The sequence below is a fragment of the Triturus cristatus genome, chromosome 11 (assembly GCF_964204655.1).
Source record: "Triturus cristatus chromosome 11, aTriCri1.1, whole genome shotgun sequence".
NCBI lineage: Eukaryota > Metazoa > Chordata > Amphibia > Caudata > Salamandridae > Triturus > Triturus cristatus.
In genome coordinates, this window is record NC_140594.1 from 37,033,171 (window position 1) to 37,054,322 (window position 21,152).

Sequence of the window (21,152 nt, forward strand, 5' to 3'; positions counted from 1 at the left end):
TCGTGAATTTTTCAAAACTAATGGGGCGCTCCGCTCAGCTCCTACCCTGAAAGTCTCGGGGTGATTAGTCAAGCGGGGGCCGAGAAAAAAGGGGGGTCCCAAAACGCGTTTTCCCCATGCATTTTCCCATGGGACCTTTAGTCGAAGGTATAGCCCGAACGGCTGAACAGAATTACTTGAAATTTGGCAAAGAGGTAGTCCCCAGGTCAGGCATGTGGCTTTTGCATATATGGTGTAAATCCGTTCAGTAGTTCATGAGAAAATCAAAAGTAAAATCACATATATATCTGGGCGGAGCCTAACCCCACATCTCATCGTGAGATCTGATTGGCTGTCAGCACTTCATCCAAGAAGTGTTGGCAGCCATCTTGGGACCAATATACATGATAGCACCTAATTAAAAAGCATTGCAGTTAATAGAAGGTTTTAAGACTTTAGTTACATTATAAATCATTTGTTGATGGTACCATACTCATTTTAGGAATTGTGGTGTGTTCTAAGGTGATTTTACCATGTGAAAAAGCCTTTTGCTGTGATATCATAAATCATGTTTGAGAGAAAACTATTTTCTCATGCTTTTCCCACAGAGGTTTGGAAGGTGTTCTATAAGCTAAACTGAGAGCATATTTTCTGTAAATTCACATTATCTTTCTCAGACATGTGAGAATGAAGTCTGACATTTTCAGTAAAACATGTACATCCAACAAGGGCAGAGACTGTCAGTTGATTCCTTTGTGTTCTACTGCAGCTTCCCAGAGTGTTCTAAAGCACAACTAGAGCGCTAACAGTCCTACTTATGACAAACGTATAGCACACCTGAAGCCATCTTGGTTGGGATAAAGTGGTAACTCTTAAAACTTTTAATTTAAAAAGGAACAAAATGAGGGGGTTCATTTTGCCATAGAAAGTATGATTAGTGCTGCATAAAGAAACATTAGTGGAAACATTTTGAGTGACTTCTCAAATCCTCTTCTATTTCATTAAAAAATTCTGACATGCAGGCTGAAACATGCACTTTCAATACCAGCAGCAGACTTCCCTGGTGAGCAGTAGCTTTACTACAGTGATCTAATAAGCAACTAGAGTGCTAACATTCTGAATTTATGGCAAATGTGGGACACATCTGAATGCCTTCTTGATGGAATCAAAATAAAAAACTGAAAGTATTTCCTACTGAGGAGACTGTAGTAAATGAGGAAATTAGGAAACTTCATAACAAATAAATCTCCCAAGATGGCCACCAGAGACAAAAGAGCCCAAATGTAGCCCAAATATCACCCAGATGTAGCCCAAGTATAGCCCAATGACAGAATGTCCCAGAGTGTTCTTAAGAACAACTAGAGCGCTTACTGTCATACTTATGACAAAAGTATGGCACACCTGAAGCCATCTTGATTGGAAAAAACTGGTAACACTTAAAACATTTAATTTAAAAAGGAACACAACGAGGGGGTTCATTTTGCCATAGAAATTATGATTAGTACTGAAGAAAGAAAAATTAGGGAACATTTTGAGTGACTTCTCAAATCCTCTTCTATTTCATTAAAAAATTCTGACATGCATACTGAAACATGCACTTTCAATACCAGCAGCAGACTTCCCTGGTGAGCAGTAGCTTTACTACAGTGATCTAATGAACAACTAGAGTGCTAACATTCAGAATTTATGGCAAATGTGTGACATATCTGAATACCTTCTTGATGGAATCAAAGTAAAAAACTGAAAGCATTTCCTACTGAGGAGACTGCAGTAAATGAGAAAATTAGGAAACTTCATAACAAATAAATCTCCCAAGATGGCCACCAGAGACAAAAGAGCCCAAATGCAGCACAAATATCACCCAGATGTAGCCCACATGTAGCCCAATGACAGAAGTGTGCAAAACACTTATTTTTTGAGTATTTGCAGTTTTATATAGTGCAGACTTGTCAGGTATTGGAGTGCTTTACTTGAGCATTGGTTACATCACACAAGATCAAATTCATTTTGGTTGTAGACATGGGGAGATTAAGTAATTTGACCAGAATCACAGACTGTTGAGCTGAAGCAGAAACTCCAACCTGGTTCCCCAGTTGCAAAGTCTGCAGCTCTGGAAGTAACACCACATCCTCTCCCCTAGGTGCAACATTTAATCAAGTGGTCAACTGGATAAAAAAACATAAAGAATACAAATAATGTAAAAGTTCTTTGTCGCTATTTGAAAACTCAGAAAATATGTCCTCATTTTAGTTTTTTAGAGCACTAACCATAATTTTTATGCAAATAAGACCCTCTCATATATGTAATTTCTAAAGGAAATACTCTAGGTATTGCAGTTTTGATTACATAAAGATGACGTCATGCGTTCCACACTTTTGTAATAAATATAGGGGCAGATTTATGAGCCCCTTGCGCCACTTTTGCGTCACTTTTAACTTTGGAAAAGTGACGCAAAAGTGGCGCAAGGGGCTCATAAATCTGCCCCATAGAATGTTAGCAATCTAGTTGTTCATTGGGATACTGTTGAGAGGCAGAGGCCAGGGGCACGGACTCTGAAAATTGAAGGCAGGTAGGAGAGGGCAGATGCAACAATTTGACCACACTGGGCAGGCAGGAAGGGCAGTGACAGCACAACAGACTATGGAGGGCAGTGGAAAGGGGGGCAGGGGCAACAAACCAACAATACAGGACTGGCAAGAGAGGCTGTGGCAATATAATACACCATTGTGGGCAGAAGGAAGAGGCAGTGGTAGTACAACCATACATGCCAACAGACCCGTTTCAGCCAGGAAACGTTCAATGTTTTTAAGATCAAATGGGCTTTATTTGATCTCTCTCCTGTCTACAATCTCCTCTTTTTCAATGTAACTCAAAGGGGAAATTCAATACCCCAGTTTTTTTTCAAAATCTCCCTCTTACCAAGTTCAAAATGTTCGCAAGTATGGTACATTGGATCACGGTAGGCAGGAGGAATTGGGGTAGGGACATTGCCTCGGATAACAGAGGACAGTAGGGACATGGAGAGGTGCACCAAACTGACCCTACAGGGCAGGCATCAGGGTTTGCAGCAGCACAATACACCACGCAGCGCATGCGGGACAGGAGTGCAGCACAACAATCCTTAGAAAGCAATAGGGAGGGGACAGGACCATGCACATGGACAACAGAGAACAGAGGGGAATTAGGCAATGGTAGCTAGCTGACCATAATGGGCAGACAGGAGAGAAAGCTGCAGCATAACAGACCATAAAGGGCAGAAGGGACGGATCAGGGGCATTACAATGGAACAGACAAGCCAGGAGGGAGGGAATAGGGGTCTGCACATGGAAACAGAGGGCTGGGGGCAAGGGGGCAAGGCAGGAGCAGCAAGATGACCATGGAGGTCAGGTAGGTTGGGCACTAGAAACAAAACACACCATGGAGAGCAACAATGAGACTATGATGGCATACACACAGACCATGGAGGGAAGGTGGGAGGGGGTCAGGGGCAGCTAGCCGACCACATAGGGAAGGTGGGAGGGGCCATGGCAGCACAGAAGACCATGCATGGCAAGCGGGAGGGTTAGTGGCAGCACAATGGCTATGATGGGCAAGAAGGAGGGTGCAGGGGCATGCACAAAGGACCATGGAGGATAGAAGGGAGGGTCAGGACCTGGGCACAGACAAGAGAGTTCAGGGGAAGGGGCCTCACAACAGACCGAGCGGGCAGGCAGGAGGAGCAGTTGCAGCACAACAGACCAGGGAGGGCAGAAGGGTGTGGCAGTAAAATTGACCATGGAGGACAGGAGGAAGGGGATAGGGGCATGGCATGTGGACAGGCAGGGTGGAGGTGGCAGGGACTGGTTACAGTCATCTGACAATGCTAGGCAGGTGGAAGGGGAGTGGCAGCTCAACAGAACACTCAGAGTAGATAGGAGTGGCAGGTCCATGGAACATGGTGGGCAAAAAGGATGGAGCAGGGGCATGCACAAAGACATCGGAGGGCAGGGGGAAGGAGAATAGGGGCAGAAAGCTAAGCACAGAGGCTAATCAGGAGGTCAATGATGGGCCATAGAACTGGGCAATGGAGGGCAGCAGGAGTGGACTGGTACATCATGCTAAATGGAGGGCAGTGGCAGTGCTCCAGCGCGGAGTGCAAAATCCCTCCCTACCTTTGCGGACCAAAAGATCTCACACACGCACACTATCCATACATTCGCTGGTGGGGCCCATAACACCAACACACACTCACCATCAGTCTGTACGAGAGGCGATTATCCTTCCAAGTGCTGGATAATGAGGGAGGAAGATAACACTTTACTCTAATGAGCAACAAACCTACAAACCCTTCTTATACTCATTAGGCCCTAGATTCTACATTTGGTATTCCCCTCATGATCGGCATGGATCTGTTAGTTGTAGATTTAAGTGAATTTCTAATACTCTAATTAAACTTTTCATTAACACATTTCAATGAATAAACAACCCAACTCATTTCTGTAGATGTTCAAATCCAAATTTATATTAATATTGCAGATTAAATCATTCATTTGATCAAGTTGCCATTCATATTTACCTATTCTGGCTAAAGTCGTCCTCTATGTAAAATCTGGCAATCTCGCAAATCTATGCCCATCAATTTAGCAGGTTAAGTTCATCAGGATTTTGGGCATTAATTCAGTCCGTCAAAGATTCAGGCTAACAGCTGTCCTGCAGTGTCACCGTCCTCTTCGTCAGCATATCATCAGGAAATCGAAGGGGCGTCCCTCCAACCTCTCTATTCTATGGGTTTTATAATAATTTCAATAGCAAAATGTAACACAATTGAGTTTTAAACTGTTCTGATTGGCTGATCAGGGGTCAACCTCTAAGTTCCCATAAGGTTTAGTCCATATTGTCAGCATACTTGCTGGTTCCGGTTCTTTAATAAAGCCTTTTGTCTGTAGCGCTGGCACCTTTCCCAGTGGCCTTGATAAGTACAGCTTGCCTGGGGTCAAGACAGGGCCATTGTTGCTCATCTTTTAGCGCAGGCGCACTTCACCCAAGCCTGGTTCAGCGTCGGCAGTTGGGTTAGGCACCAAAAGCAGCCATCATTTGATTGGCCAGAATAGTCAACTTAAGCAAAGAAACACAAAAACGTAATTAATACATAGAAATGACTAATTAAATGTTATTCCCTCGCTAATACCCATATGTGTGTGTATTTATCTAGCCAAAAGCAACACTCAATGTGGTTTATACTTACTAAATAAAGCACAAATCACAATTTCATCACCAAAGCGACATATATCATGCAATGTTCTAATTATCTATCATTAATATGCGTACGAAATTTAGTTCACGTCATTAATTAGGCCATGCAGATGCAAATCCCACGTGTATTTCGGTCATTAATAAGGTTGACTAGTTATTTCCACATCACTCCAAACCATTAGTGCGATTATGATTAATTAATTAATCTAACTAATAAAACGACATGCAAAATGGGATGGGTATACAAAAATTTTGCATAACCCGCTCCAGCAGCAGCACATCAGACCATGCATGGCAGGAGGGAGGAGGCTAGTCCATGGATTCAGACAACAGAGGATAGGGAGGAGGTGGATGGGGCAGCAAGCTAACTGTTCAGAGAAGGTGGGTATTAGGAACTTTATTGTTTTTAAAATGTGTGTCTGTGCGAACTACATAAAATATGAACAAGTATGCAGCATAATCTCACTTTTATTCAGGAAGAAGAGGACGTTTGTGACTGTTACTCCGGGCTCACTTGGCAGAAACACCCCCTGACCCTCCATCCCCCATCGCAAAATGTAATGCCCGTGAAAAGGGTAGGTGGAGTGGACGCAGTGTTATATAGAACATAGTCCTGAGAGCACGATTGAAAATGAAAACTAGATATAGTATATGGTATAAACTATGCACCAAAAAGCGTGATATAAGATGAACCGGGGCGTGAAATATAATATGCAATACATTGTGCGCAATGACAGATTCATTGGCACAGGCACTAGCGTGTGCTATGCGATATGCGCCTTGGAGTGTAATATGCACAGGGCAGTGTTGTGTAACCTAACTTGTCTCTAAAGTTGTAATATAAAATATGTGCTGGGGAGTGTAACGTTGCATATGCACTGTGACAAAGATATGGATCCCAGATTGTAATATGTATGGCATAGTGCCGTGCGTTATAACATAGGCATCGAGGAAGGCACGTTAGATGGGGCAATATAACCCGTGCGAAGGCAAGTGTGGCATGACATATTTACGGGGTGGTGTTACAGTGCACATGGGCTAGAGAGTGTCATAGCATACGCACTAGCTGGTGGAATACAACACAGAGGTGTGAGGCACTCGGCGGGCACTGGTGGGTGTAACACAGCATTGGGCTCAGCCACGAGCATGCTGTGACTCTCAAGTGAGGTTCGTCTCCTTTCGAGAGAGTAAAATAAAAAGTATTACACATCCGGCGGTGGATGTGTGTTTTATTAGCCGTGAGGGGGATTTCTTGCATAGTTTGTTCGAATTTTTGTCGATTCCCCTTTGAATGGCTTGGTGTGCGTGTATATTAAATGTGCCTGTCAATAGCTACCCATGTTTGTATAAATAAACGACAAGGGTGTCTACTTGGAGAGTACCCACAGGCGGGGGTGCCGAGATTAGGCACGGTAGGGCGTCAGACACGTCAGAGCTTCACTAGCGGTGTAAATACATTCCATGTGGATTCATTCTATGCATAGTCGCCTTTTAATGAATATCACGCAAATCGTCATGGTGATAGGTACATACGGTTTGTCCAGCATGTCCTAGATGTTTCTATAAATATATATATTTTTTAAATAATAAAAAACATAGGCCGGCGCCGGGGGATGGGGTCCCTGGGGCCATAAGTGGCCTGAGGAGGGGGGCAACGCAGCCCCCTCCTAAAGATTTTTTTTTAAAAAGGTCATGACCCGGGGGTTGGGGTCCCCGGGGCCGATTAAGGTCTTGAGAGGGCCAAATCTATTTTTTTCAACAAAAAAAATTAGGGTGCAGGCCCTGGGGGATGGGGTCCCCAGGGCCAGTAAGTTAGAAAAAGAAGGGGGACCACACAGCCCTCCTTCTTAAAAAAATAAAATAAATAAAAGACCGGCATCGTGCCAGAGGCCACACCCCCTCCTTGCAGCACTCTGCTAACGCGCCCCCTGGCCATTTGTAAGTTGGGGAATTAATTCCCCTTCAATACTGAGGGTCCCTGAGGGCCAACTAGCCCAACAGGTATCTCCAGTATGCGCCAGGGAGCTGCGTTGCAGACAGGTGTTCTGAGGCCACGCCCCTTTTTACACCTCTATGCAACGCAGCTCTGTGGCGCTTACTGGAGGTACCTAGTGGGCTAGTTTGACCCTAGGGACCCTTAGGATTCAAGGGGACTTAATCTTTCAACTTAGAACGGCCACAGGGCACATTTACACAGTGGTAAAGGGTGGGGATGGGGCCTGAGGTGACGTGTGCAAACACGCCCTGTGGCGCGTTTTAAGTTGGGGAAATAATTTCCTTTCAATCCTGAGGGACCCTGGGGGCCAACTAGCCCACCAGGTGCTTCCAGTAAGCGCCACTGCTCTGCGTTGCAGAGAGGTGGTGCAGGCCGTGCCCCTTTTTACACCTCTCTGCAATGGCGCTTACTGGACGTACCTAGTGGGCTATTTTGCCCCTAGGGATCCTCAGGATTCAAGGGGACTTAATCTCCCAACATAAAAAACGGCCACAGGGCGTGTTTACACAGTGGGGAAGGGAGGGGACGGGGCCTGAGGGGACGTGTGCAAACACGCCCTATGGCGTGTTTTAAGTTGGGGAAATAATTCCCCTTCAATCCTGAGGGCTCCTGGGGGCTAACTAGCCCACCAGGTGCTTCCAGTAAGCGCCACTGAGCTGCGTTGCAGAGAGGTGGTCTAGGCCGTGCCCCTTTTTACACCTCTCTGCAACGCAGCTCTGTGGCGCTTACTGGAGGTACCTAGTGGGCTAGTTGGACCCTAGGGACCCTCAGGATTCAAATGAACTTAATCTCCCAACTAAAAACGGCCACAGGGCGTGTTTACACAGTGGTGAAGGGAGGGGACGTGGCCTGAGTTAACATGTGCAAACAAACCCTGTGGCGCGTTTTAAGTTGGGGAAATAATTCCCCTTCAATCTTGAGGGACCCTGGAGGCCAACTAGCCCACCGGGTGCTTCCAGTAAGCGCCACTGCGCTGCGTTGCAGAGAGGTGGTCTAGGCCGTGCCCCTTTTTTCATTTCTCTGCAACGCAGCTCTGTGGCGCTTACTGGAGGTACCTAGTGGTCTAGTTGGACCCTAGGGACCCTCAGGATTCAAGGTGACTTAATCTCCCAACATAAAACGGCCACAGGGCGTGTTTACACAGTGGGGAAGTGAGGGGACGGGGCCTGAGATAATTTTAATCCACTGCCCTATTATATACTAGGGGCTTACAGAGAAGGTCATGCTGATCACAGGGGGACCCCAAAGCATAGTGTTCCCTAGTGTATGTAGGTGTTTTCACTGTATTCTGAGTGTCTTTTAACATAGCACTGGCTCTAGGACTGGTTAGTCAGACTCAGTTACCACCAGTATACGTCTGAAAAAGTTGAGGGTACAGGATGATTTTGCAACAAGGCTTCTTTCTGCTCTTCTGTTTGTTCTTTCTTCACGTTATCCTTCTTCCTGCACTTTTCTTCGTCTTTGAGGACTTCTGTTGCTTCTTTCTGCATTTCTTTTTTTTCTTTCTGTGCGTTTTTTCTTCTTTCTTCACATGTCCTATCTCTGTAGGTATAGTTAGAAATTAGCATTTAAAAAACCTTTGAAATTCACTGAAAAAAACATAGGTATCAGGCATGTTGTAGTTAGGAATTAGCATTTAAAAAACCTTAGAAATTCACTGAAAAAACCATAGGTTTCAGGGGAGTTATAGTTAGCTGGACATTTCCCTCATACAAAACCCTAGAAATTCTCCCGTTATAGTTAGTTCAGCTAACTATAACTCACGCCCCCGCAATGCACTGCTGATGACGTCACATATTACATCACTCATGACATGGTCAGTGACATCACTGATGACATCAATGATGACATCCCAAATGACATCACTGATGACATCACTGATGATGTCATTCATGTGATCATTTGATGCTTCTTGTCACACCCTAATATAACCTTTGATACACCCACTCTAAATTACATACTGCCACTCTCAAAACCATAGACACTCCAACACCAATAAGTACATACCCCATCACAGAGTCTTCGGTCTAAACACCCATCCACTCACTCACCCGTACAGTCACTCATACTTATGGTCACTCAGCACAGGACTATCATATGTCTGCAATGCAACGCAACGCAACGCAGCTCCCTGGCGCATACTGGAGATACCTGTTGTGCTAGTTGGCTCTCAGGGACCCTCAGTATTGAAGGGGAATTAATTACCTAACTTACAACTGGCCAGGGGGCGCATTTGCAGAGTGCTGCAAGGAGGGGGCGTGGCCTCCGGCACGATGCCGGTCTTTTATTTATTTAATTTTTTTAAGAAGGAGGTTGTGTGGCCCCCCCTTCTTTTTCTAATTTACTGGCCCTGGGGACCCCATCCCCCAGGGCCTGCACCCTAATTTTTTTTGTTGAAAAAAATTAATTTGGCCCTCCCAAGGCCTTAATCGGCCCCCGGGACCCCAACCCCCAGGTCATGGCCTTTTTTTTTTTTAATTCTTTAGGAGGGGGCTGCGTTGCCCCCCTCCTGAGGCCACTTATGGCCCCGGGGACCCCACCCCCGGGCCGGCCTTTGTTTTTTATTATTTAAAAAATATATATATTTATAGAAACACCTAGGACATGCTGGACAAACTGTTTGTACCTATCACCATGACGATTTGCGTGATATTTATTAAAAGGCGACTATGCATAGAATAAATCCACATGGAATGTATTTACACTGCTAGTGAAGCTCTGACGTGTCTGACGCCCTACCGTACCTAATCCCGGCACCCCCGCCGGTGGGTACTCTCCAAGTAGACACCCTTGTTGTTTATTTATACAAACATGGGTAGCTATTGACGGGCACATTTAATATACACGCACACCAAGCCATTCAAAGGGGATTCGACAAAAGTTCGACCAAACTATGCAAGAAACCCCCCTCACACTTAATAAAACACACTTCCACCGCCGGATGTGTAATACTTTTTATTTTACTCTCTGGAAAGGAGACGAACCTCACTTGAGAGTCACAGCATGCTATTTTATGTTTTTTAAGAAGGAGGGCTGTGTGGCCCCCCCTTCTTTTTCTAATTTACTGGCCCTGGGGACCCCATCCCCCAGGGCCTGCACCCTATTTTTTTTTGTTGAAAAAAATTAATTTGGCCCTCCCAAGGCCTTAATCGGCCCCGGGGACCCCAACCCCCGGGTCATGGCCTTTTTTTTTTTTATTCTTTAGGAGGGGGCTGCGCTGCCCCCCTCCTCAGGGCACTTATGGCCCTGGGGACTCCATCCCCAGGGCTGGCCTTTGTTTTTATTATTTAAAAAAAATATATATTTATAGAAACACCTAGGACATGCTGGACAAACTGTATGTACCTATCACCATGACGATTTGCGTGATATTCATTAAAAGGCGACTATGCATAGAATGAATCCACATGGAATGTATTTACACTGCTAGTGAAGCTCTGACGTGTCTGACGCCCTACCGTGCCTAATCCCGGCACCCCCGCCGGTGGGTACTGTCCAAGTAGACACCGTTGTCGTTTATTTATACAAACATGGGTAGCTATTGACGGGCACATTTAATATTTATTTATTTAAAGATTTGTAAAGCGCCTGGTGACCCGAAGGCATCCCCGCGCTGTGAGAACATGAATTAGTCAAGAGGGGAGGGAGAACTTATTTAGGGAAGAGCAAAGTTTTAAGCTGCTTGCGAAAACGCAGGTAGCAGGGTTCCAACCGCAGGCTGCGGGGAAGCGAGTTCCAGCGAGTGGCTGCCCTTACAGAGAAGCGACGGCCTCCAGTACGCACCCTCCTAAACCTGGGAACAGTGGCCAGTCGCTCATTGTCCGAGCGCAGAGATCTCGGAGCTTTGTATGGGGTAACCATATCTCCTAAGTTTAAAGGACCTTGTCCATTGAGGAGCTTGTAAGTGATGCACATTGCCTTGAAATCAATCCTCTCTCGGACTGGTAACCAGTGCAGAGTCTTAAGCGCAGGTCTGCCAGAGGTACTGGATGGAAGACCCATCAGCATCCGGGCCGCCGCATTTTGGGTTCGTTGTAGCCTGCCCAGAGTGGCTTCAGGGGCTCCTAAGTAGACCGCATTGCTGTAGTCCAATCGTGCAAGGACCAGTCCTTGAACCAGGAGTTTCCTGGATTGAAGGGGAAGCAGAGGAAGGATCTTGCGGACTGACCGCATAAGTCCGAAGCAGGTTCCAGCTGTTTTAGTTGCCTGGGTCTTCATGGAAAGGTCCGGTTCGAGCCAGACCCCAAGAATATACACGCACACCAAGCCATTCAAAGGGGATTCGACAAAAATTCGACCAAACTATGCAAGAAACCCCCCTCACAGTTAATAAAACACACATCCACCGCCGGATGTGTAATACTTTTTATTTTACTCTCTGGAAAGGAGACGAACCTCACTTGAGAGTCACAGCATGCTATTTTATTTTTTTAAGAAGGAGGGCTGTGTGGCCCCCCTTCTTTTTCTAATTTACTGGCCCTGGGGACCCCATCCCCCAAGGCCTGCACCCTATTTTTTTTTGTTGAAAAAAGTAAATTTGGCCCTCCGAAGGCCTTAATCGGCCCCGGGCACCCCAACCCCCGGGTCATGGCCTTTTTTTTTTTATTCTTTAGGAGGGGGCTGCGTTGCCCCCCTCCTCAGGGCACTTATGGCCCGGGGACCCCATCCCCAGGGCCGGCCTTTGTTTTTTATTATTTAAAAAATACATATATTTATAGAAACACCTAGGACATGCTGGACAAACCGTATGTACCTATCACCATGACGATTTGCGTGATATTCATTAAAAGGCGACTATGCATAGAATGAATCCACATGGAATGTATTTACACTGCTAGTGAAGCTCTGACGTGTCTGACGCCCTACAGTGCCTAATCCCGGCACCCCCGCCGGTGGGTACTCTCCAAGTAGACACCCTTGTCATTTATTTATACAAACATGGGTAGCTATTGACGGGCACATTTAATATACACGCACAGCAAGCCATTCAAAGGGGATTTGACAAAAATTCGACCAAACTTTGCAAGAAACCCCCCTCACGGTTAATAAAATACACATCCACCGCCGGATGTGTAATACTTTTTATTTTACTCTCTGGAAAGGAGACGAACCTCACTTGAGAGTCACAGCATGCTCGTGGCTGAGCCCAATGCTGTGTTACACCCACCAGTGCCCGCCGAATGCCTCACACCTCTGTGTTGTATTCCACCAGCTAGTGCATATGCTATGACACTCTCTAGCCCATGTGCACTGTAACACCACCCCGTGAATATGTCATGCCACACTTGCCTTCGCACGGGTTATATTGCCCCATCTAACGTGCCTTCCTCGATGCCTATGTTATAACGCACAGCGCTATGCCATACATATTACAATCTGGGATCCATATCTTTGTCACAGTGCATATGCAACGTTACACACCCGAGCACATATTTTATATTACAACTTTTGAGACTAGTTAGGTTACACAACACGGCCATGTGCATATTACACTCCAAGGCGCATATCGCATAGCACGCGCTAGTGCCTGTGCTATTTTGCGCTCTCCAATGAATCTGTCATTGCGCACAATGTATTGCATATTATATTTCATGCCCCGGTTCATCTTATATCACACTTTTTGGTGCATAGTTTATACCATATACTATATCTAGTTTTCATTTTCAATCGTGCTCTCAGGACTATGTTCTATATAACAATGCGTCCACCTACCCTTTTCACGGGCATTACATTTTGCGATGGGGGTGGAGGGTCAGGGGGTGTTTCTGCCAAGTGAGCCCAGAGTCACAGTCACAAACATCCTCTTCTTCCTGAATAAAAGTGAGATCATGCTGCATACTTGTTCATATTTTAAGTAGTTCGCACAGACACACATTTTAAAAACAATAAAGTTCCTAATACCCACCTTCTCTGAACAGTTAGCTTGCTGCCCCATCCACCTCCTCCCTATCGTCTGTTGTCTGAATCCATGGACTAGCCTCCTCCCTCCTGCCATGCATGGTCTGATATGCTGCCACTGCCCTCCATTTAGCATTATGTACCAGTCCACTCCTCCTGCCCTCCATTGCCCAATTCTATGGCCCATCATTGACCTCCTGCTTAGCCTCTGTGCTTAGCTTGCTGCCCCTATTCTCCTTCCGCCTGCCCTCCAATGTCTTTGTGTATGCCCCTGCTCCATCCTTTTTGCCCACCATGTTCCAGGGACCTGCCACTCCTATCTACTCAGAGTGTTCTGTTGAGCTGCCACTCCCCTTCCACCTGCCTAGCATTGTCAGATGACTGTAACCTGTCCCTGCCACCTCCACCCTGCCTGTCCACATGCCATGCCCCCATCCCCTTCCTCCTGTCCTCCATGGTCCATTTTACTGCCACACCCTTCTGCCCTCCCTGGTCTGTTGTGCTGCAACTGCTCCTCCTGCCTGCCCCGCGCGGTCTGTTGTGAGGCCCCTTCCCCTGAACTCTCTTGTCTGTGCCCTGGTCCTGACCCTCCCTTCTATCCTCCATGGTCCTTTGTTCATGCCCCTGCACCCTCCTTCTCGCCCATCATAGCCATTGTGCTGCCACTAACCCTCCCGCTTGCCATGCATGGTCTTATGTGCTGCCATGGCCCCTTCCACCTTCCCTGTGTGGTCAGCTAGCTGCCCCTGACCCCCTCCCACCTTTCCTCCATGGTCTGTGTGTATGTCATCATAGTCTCATTGTTGCTCTCCATGTTGTGTCTTGTTTCTAGTGCCCAACCTGCCTGACCTCCATGGTCATCTTGCTGCTCCTGCCCTGCCCCCTTGACCCCAGCCCTCTGTTTCCATGTGCAGACCCCTATTCCCTCCCTCCTGGCTTGTCTGTTCCATTGTAATGCCCCTGATCAGTCCCTCCTGCCCTTTATGGTCTGTTATGCTGCAGCTTTCTCTCCTGTCTGTCCATTATGGTCAGCTAGCTACTATTGCCTCTTTCCCCACTGTTCTCTGTTATCCATGTGCATGGTCCTGTCCCCTCCCTATTACTTTCTATGGATTGTTCTGCTGCAAACCCTGATGCCTGCCCTGTAGGGTCAGTTTGGTGCACCTCTCCATGTCCCTCCTGTCCTCTGTTATCCATATCCATGTCCCTACCCCAATTCCTCCTGCCAACCATGATCCAATGTACCATACTTGCGAACATTTTGATCTTGGTAAAAGGGGGAGATTTTGAAAAAAAAACTGGGGTATTGATTTTCCCCTTTGAGTTACATTGAAAAAGAGGAGATTGTAGACAGGAGACAGATCAAATAAAGCCCATTTGAGCTTAAAAACATTGGACATTTCCTGGCTGAAACGGGTCCGTTGGCATGTATGGTTGTACTACCACTGCCTCTTCCTTCTGCCCACAATGGTCTAATATATTGCCACAGCCTCTCTTGCCAGTCCTGTATTGTTGGTTTGTTGCCCATGCCCCCCTTTCCACTGCCCTCCATAGTCTGTTGTGCTGCTGCCCTTCCTGCCTACCCAGTGTGGTCAAATTGTTGCATCTGCACTCTCCTACCTGCCTTCAATTTTCTGAGTCTGTGCCCCTGGCCTCTGCCTCTCAACAGTATCCCAATAAACAACTAGATTGCTAACATTCTATATGTATTACAAAAGTGTGGAACGCCTGACGTCATCTTGATGTAATCAAAGTTGTAATACCTAGAGTATTTCCTTTAGAAATTACATATATGAGAGGGTCTTATTTGCATCAAAAGTATGGTTAGTGCTCTAAAAAACTGAAATGAGGACACATTTTCTGAGTTTTCAAATAGCGACAAAGAACTTTTAAATTATTTGTAATCTTTATGTTTTTTTATCCAGTTGACCACTTGATTAAATGTTGCACCTAGGGGAGAGGATGTGGTGTTACTTCCAGAGCTGCAGACTTTACAACTGGGGAACCAGGTGGGAGTTTCTACTTCAGCTCAACATTCTGTGATTCTGGTCAAATCACTTAATCTCCCCATGTCTACAACCAAAATGAATTTGATCTTTTGTGATGTAACCAATGCTCATGTAAAGCACTCCAATACCTGACAAGTCTGCACTATATAAAACTGCAAATACACAAAAAATAAGTGTTTGCACACTTCTGTCATTGGGCTATACTTGGGCTACATCTGGGTGATATTTGGGCTACATTTGGGCTCTTTTGCCTCTGGTGGAAATTTTGGGAGACTTATTTGTTATGATGTTTCCTAATTTCCTCATTAACTACAGTCTCCTCAGTGGGAAATACTTTCAGTTTTTTACTTTGATTCGATCAAGAAGGCATTCAGATGTGTCACACATTTGCCATAAATTCAGAATGTTAGCACTCTAGTTGCTCATAAGATCACTGTAGTAAAGCTACTGCTCACCACGGAAGTCTGCTGCTGGTATTAAAAGTGCATGTTTCAGTCTGCATATCAGAATTTTTTAATGAAATAGAAGAGAATTTGAGAAGTCACTCAAAATGTGCCCTAATTTTTCTTTCTTAAGCACTAATCATAATTTCTATGACAAAATGACCCCCCTCATTGTGTTCCTTTTTAAATTAAATATTTTAAGTGTTACCAGTTTATTCCAATGAAGATGGCTTCAGGTGTGCCATACTTTTATCATAAGTAAGACAGTAAGCGCTCTAGTTGATCTTAAGAACACTCTGGGACATTCTGTCATTGGGCTATACTTGGGCTACATCTGGGTGATATTTGGGCTACATTTGGGCTCTTTTGTCTCTGGTGGACATCTTGGGAGATTTATTTGTTATGAAGTTTCCTAATTTCCTGCAGTCTCCTCAGTAGGAAATACTTTCAGTTTTTTACTTTGGTTCCATGAAGAAGGCATTCAGATGTGTCACACATTTGCCATACATTCTGAATGTTAGCACTCTAGTTTCTCATTAGATCACTGTAGTAAAGCTATTGCTCAGCAGGGAAGTCTGCTGCTGGTATTCAAAGTGCATGTTTCAGTCTGCATGTCAGAATTTTGTTATGAAATAGAAGAGGATTTGAGAAGTCAAAATGTGCCCTAATTTTTCTTTCTGCAGCACTAATCATAATTTCTATGGAAAAATGAACCCCCTCATTTTGTTCCTTTGTAAATTAAATGTTTTAAGTGTTACCACTTTGTTCCAATCAAGATGGCTTCAGGAGTGCCATACTTTTGTCATAAGTAAGACTGTTAGCGCTCTAGTTGTTCGTTAGAACACATTGGGACATTCTGTCATTGGGCTATACTTGGGCTACATCTGGGTGATATTTGCTACATTTGGGCTCTTTTGTCTCTGGTGGCCATCTTGGGAGATTTATTTGTTATGAAGTTTCCTAATTTCCTCATTTACTACAGTCTCCTCAGTGGGAAATACTTTCAGTTTTTTACTTTGATTCCATCAAGAAGGCATTCAGATGTGTCACACATTTGCCATAAATTCAGAATGTTAGCACTCTAGTTGCTCATAAGATCACTGTAGTAAAGCTACTGCTCACCACGGAAGTCTGCTGCTGGTATTAAAAGTGCATGTTTCAGTCTGCATATCAGAATTTTTTAATGAAATAGAAGAGAATTTGAGAAGTCACTCAAAATGTGCCCTAATTTTTCTTTCTTCAGCACTAATCATAATTTCTATGACAAAATGAACCCCCTCATTGTGTTCCTTTTTAAATTAAATGTTTTAAGTGTTACCAGTTTATTCCAATCAAGATGGCTTCAGCTGTGCCATACTTTTATCATAAGTAAGACAGTAAGTGCTCTAGTTGATCTTAAGAACACTCTGGGACATTCTGTCATTGGGCTATACTTGGGCTACATCTGGGTGATATTTGGGCTACATTTGGGCTCTTTTGTCTCTGGTGGCCATCTTGGGAGATTTATTTGTTTTGAAGTTTCCAAATTTCCTGCAGTCTCCTCAGTAGGAAATACTTTCAGTTTTTTACTTTGGTCCCATGAAGAAGGCATGCAGATGTGTCACACATTTGCCATAAATTCAGAATGTTAGCACTCTAGTTGCTCATAAGATCACTGTAGTAAAGCTACTGCTCACCACGGAAGTCTGCTGCTGGTATTAAAAGTGCATGTTTCAGTCTGCATATCAGAATTTTTTAATGAAATAGAAGAGAATTTGAAAAGTCACTCAAAATGTGCCCTAATTTTTCTTTCTTCAGCACTAATCATAATTTCTATGACAAAAGGAACCCCCTCATTGTGTTCCTTTTTAAATTAAATGTTTTAAGAGTTACCAGTTTATTCCAATCAAGATGGCTTCAGGTGTGCCATACTTTTATCATAAGTAAGACAGTAAGCGCTCTAGATGATCTTAAGAACACTCTGGGACATTCTGTCATTGGGCTATACTTGGGCTACATCTGGGTGATATTTGGGCTACATTTGGGCTCTTTTGTCTCTGGTGGCCATCTTGGGAGATGTATTTGTTATGAAGTTTCCTAATTTCCTGCAGTCTCCTCAGTAGGAAATACTTTCAGTTTTTTACTTTGGTTCCATCAAGAAGGCATTCAGATGTGTCACACATTTGCCATCAATTCTGAATGTTAGCACTCTAGTTGCTCATTAGATCACTGTAGTAAAGCTACTGCTCAGTAGGGAAGTCTGCTGCTGGTATTCAAAGTGCATGTTTCAGACTGCATGTCAGAATGTTTTTATGAAATAGAAGAGGATTTGAGAAGTCAAAATGTGCCCTAATTTTTCTTTCTGCAGCACTAATCATAATTTCTATGGCAAAATGAACCCCATCATTTTGTTCCTTTGTAAAGTAAATGTTTTAAGTGTTACCACTTTGTTCCAATCAATATGGCGTCAGGAGTGCCATACTTTTGTCATAAGTAAGACTGTTAGCGCTCTAGTTGTTCGTTAGAACACTCTGGGACATTCTGTCATTGGGCTATACTTGGGCTACATCTGGGTGATATTTGCTACATTTGGGCTCTTTTGTCTCTGGTGGCCATCTTGGGAGATTTATTTGTTATGAAGTTTCCTAATTTCCTGCAGTCTCCTCAGTAGGAAATACTTTCAGTTTTTTACTTTGGTTCCATCAAGAAGGCATTCAGATGTGTCACACATTTGCCATACATTCTGAATGTTAGCACTCTAGTTGCTCATTAGATCACTGTAGTAAAGCTACTGCTCACCAGGGAAGTCTGCTGCTGGTATTCAAAGTGCATGTTTAAGTCTGCATGTCAGAATTTTTTTATGAAATAGAAGAGGATTTGAGAAGCCAAAATGTGCCCTAATTTTTCTTTCTGCAGCACTAATCATAATTTCTATGGCAAAATGAACCCCCTCATTTTGTTCCTTTGTAAATTAGATGTTTTAAGTGTTACCACTTTATTCCAATCAAGGTGGCTTCGGGTGTGCCATACTTTTGTCATAAGTAAGACTGTTAGCGCTCTAGTTGTTCGTTAGAACACTCTGGGACATTCTGTCATTGGGCTATACTTGGGCTACATCTGGGTGATATTTGGGCTACATTTGGGCTCTTTTGTCTCTGGTGGCCATTTTGGGAGACTTATTTGTTATGATGTTTCCTAATTTCCTCATTTACTACAGTCTCCTCAGTGGGAAATACTTTCAGTTTTTTACTTTGATTCCATCAAGAAGGCATTCAGATGTGTCACACATTTGCCATAAATTCAGAATGTTAGCACTCTAGCTGCTTATTAGATCACTGCAGTAAAGCTACTGCTCACCAGGGAAGTCTGCTGCTGGTATTGAAAGTGCATGTTTCAGTCTGCATGTCAGAAGTTTTTAATGAAATAGAAGTGGATTTGAGAAGTCACTGAAAATGTGCCCTAATTTTTCTTTCTGCAGCACTAATTATACTTTCTATGGCAAAACGAACCCCCTCATTTTGTTCCTTTTTAAATTAAATGTTTTAAGAGTTACCACTTTATTCCAACCAAGATGGCTTCAGGTGGGCCATACGTTTGTCATAAGTAGGACTGTTAGCGCTCTAGTTGTTCTTTAGAACACTCTGGGAAGCTGCAGTAGAACACAAAGGAATCAACTGACAGTCTCTGCCCTTGTTGGATGTACATGTTTTACTGAGAATGTCAGACTTCATTCTCACATGACTGAGAAAGATAATGTGAATTTACAGAAAATATGCTCTCAGTTTTGCTTATAGATCACCTTCCAAACCTCTGTGGGAAAAGCATGAGAAAATAGTTTTCTCTCAAACATGATTCATGATATCACAGCAGACCGCTTTTTCACATGGTAAAATTACCTTAGAACACACCACAATTCCTAAAATGAGTATGGTACCATCAACAAATGATTTATAATGTAAATAAAGTCTTAAAACCTTCTATTAACTGAAATGCTTTTTAATGAGGTGCTATCATGTATATTGATCCCAAGATGGCTGCCAACACTTCTTGGATGAAGTGCTGACAGTCAATTAGATCTCACGATGAAATGTGTGGTTAGGCTCCGCCCAGATATATATGTGATTTTACTTTTGATTTTCTCAGGAACTACTGAACGGATTTACACTATTTAAGCAAAATGCATGAGTCTGATCTGAGGACTACCTCTTTGCCAAATTTGGTGTAATTCCGTTCAGCACTTCGGGCTGTAGCTGCGTCAACAGGTCTTATGGGAAAATGCATGGGAAAAACGCGTTTTGAGACCCCCCTTTTCTCTCTGCCCACGCTTGACGAATCACCGTGAAATTTTCAGGATAGGAGCGGACCATAGCTGGCCAAAAGTTTTGAAAATTTCACGAAGATTCATCAATCGACGCCAACGTTATTTCAAATAGAATGTTGCGGATTTCCTATGGAAAATAGGTCCTAACTATAACTACCTACTGGCGACTGCCAGTAGGTAATATATATAATATATATAATATATAAGAAGACATGTGGCTGATGACACTTGATGTCAACAGCCTGTATACATGTATACCCCACCACTTGGGAGTTAAAGCTAATCATCATTTTCTGAAACAGCGTGACATCAAATATCTTTCACATACTGAAATGCTACTATGTATGATGCAAAGATGTCTCTCGAACAATTTCTTCCTGTTCAATCACGTCATCTATTGCCAGGCCCAGGGTACTGCAATGGGAACCTGCTTCGCCCCCAGCTACGCGGGTCTTTACCTGGGCTGGTGGGAGGAGCAGGTAGCGGTCAACATCTCGGCTTTTACCCACAATGTCAGTCTCTGGGCCAGGTATATAGATGATGTGTTCTGCATCTGGAAAGGTGATAAAGATGATGCTTTGAAATTTGTGGCCACTTTAAATACCAATGACTGCAATCTGACCTTCACATGTACAATAGAGAAAAAGGCAATTGAATTTCTAGATGTGGTGGTAAATGTAAACAATGGCAAGTTAGAAAGTAAGCTGTTCCAGAAGCCAACAGCAGGAAACAGCATTTTACATGCCGAAAGTTGCCACCCAAAGAATCTGATCCGTAGTATACCTTACGGAGAATTATTAAGGGCAAAGAGGAATTGCAGTACACAATTGGATTTTGAATTGGAGAAGGCAAACATGAAAGCAAGATTTCTAGAAAGAGGGTACCCGAATAAAATAATAGAACAAGCATGTACTAAAGTCAATACTGTTCGAAGGGAAGACCTCCTAGATCCAAAAAATTCCAGAGAAGAGATTGATGAGCCTATCAGGTTTATCACTACATATTCTAACCAATCATGGCAGGTCAGAAATTGTCTGAAAAAATACTGGCACGTTTTGAACATTGACCCAGTTCTGAAAAAAGCAGTGGGAAATCAACCAAAAATCACGTTTAGGAAATGTTCAGCTTTAAAAGATCTTCTTTGCAGTAGTACTGTGAAAGAGGAAAGTAAGAACCGAAGAGACATAAAAGGATTCTACACTTGCAATTCATGCAAAGCTTGTAAGAACAGTGTGAATCGAAAGGAAATTTCTCTATCCAAAAACCACAAACCTTACGTGATCCAGAAGCATCTA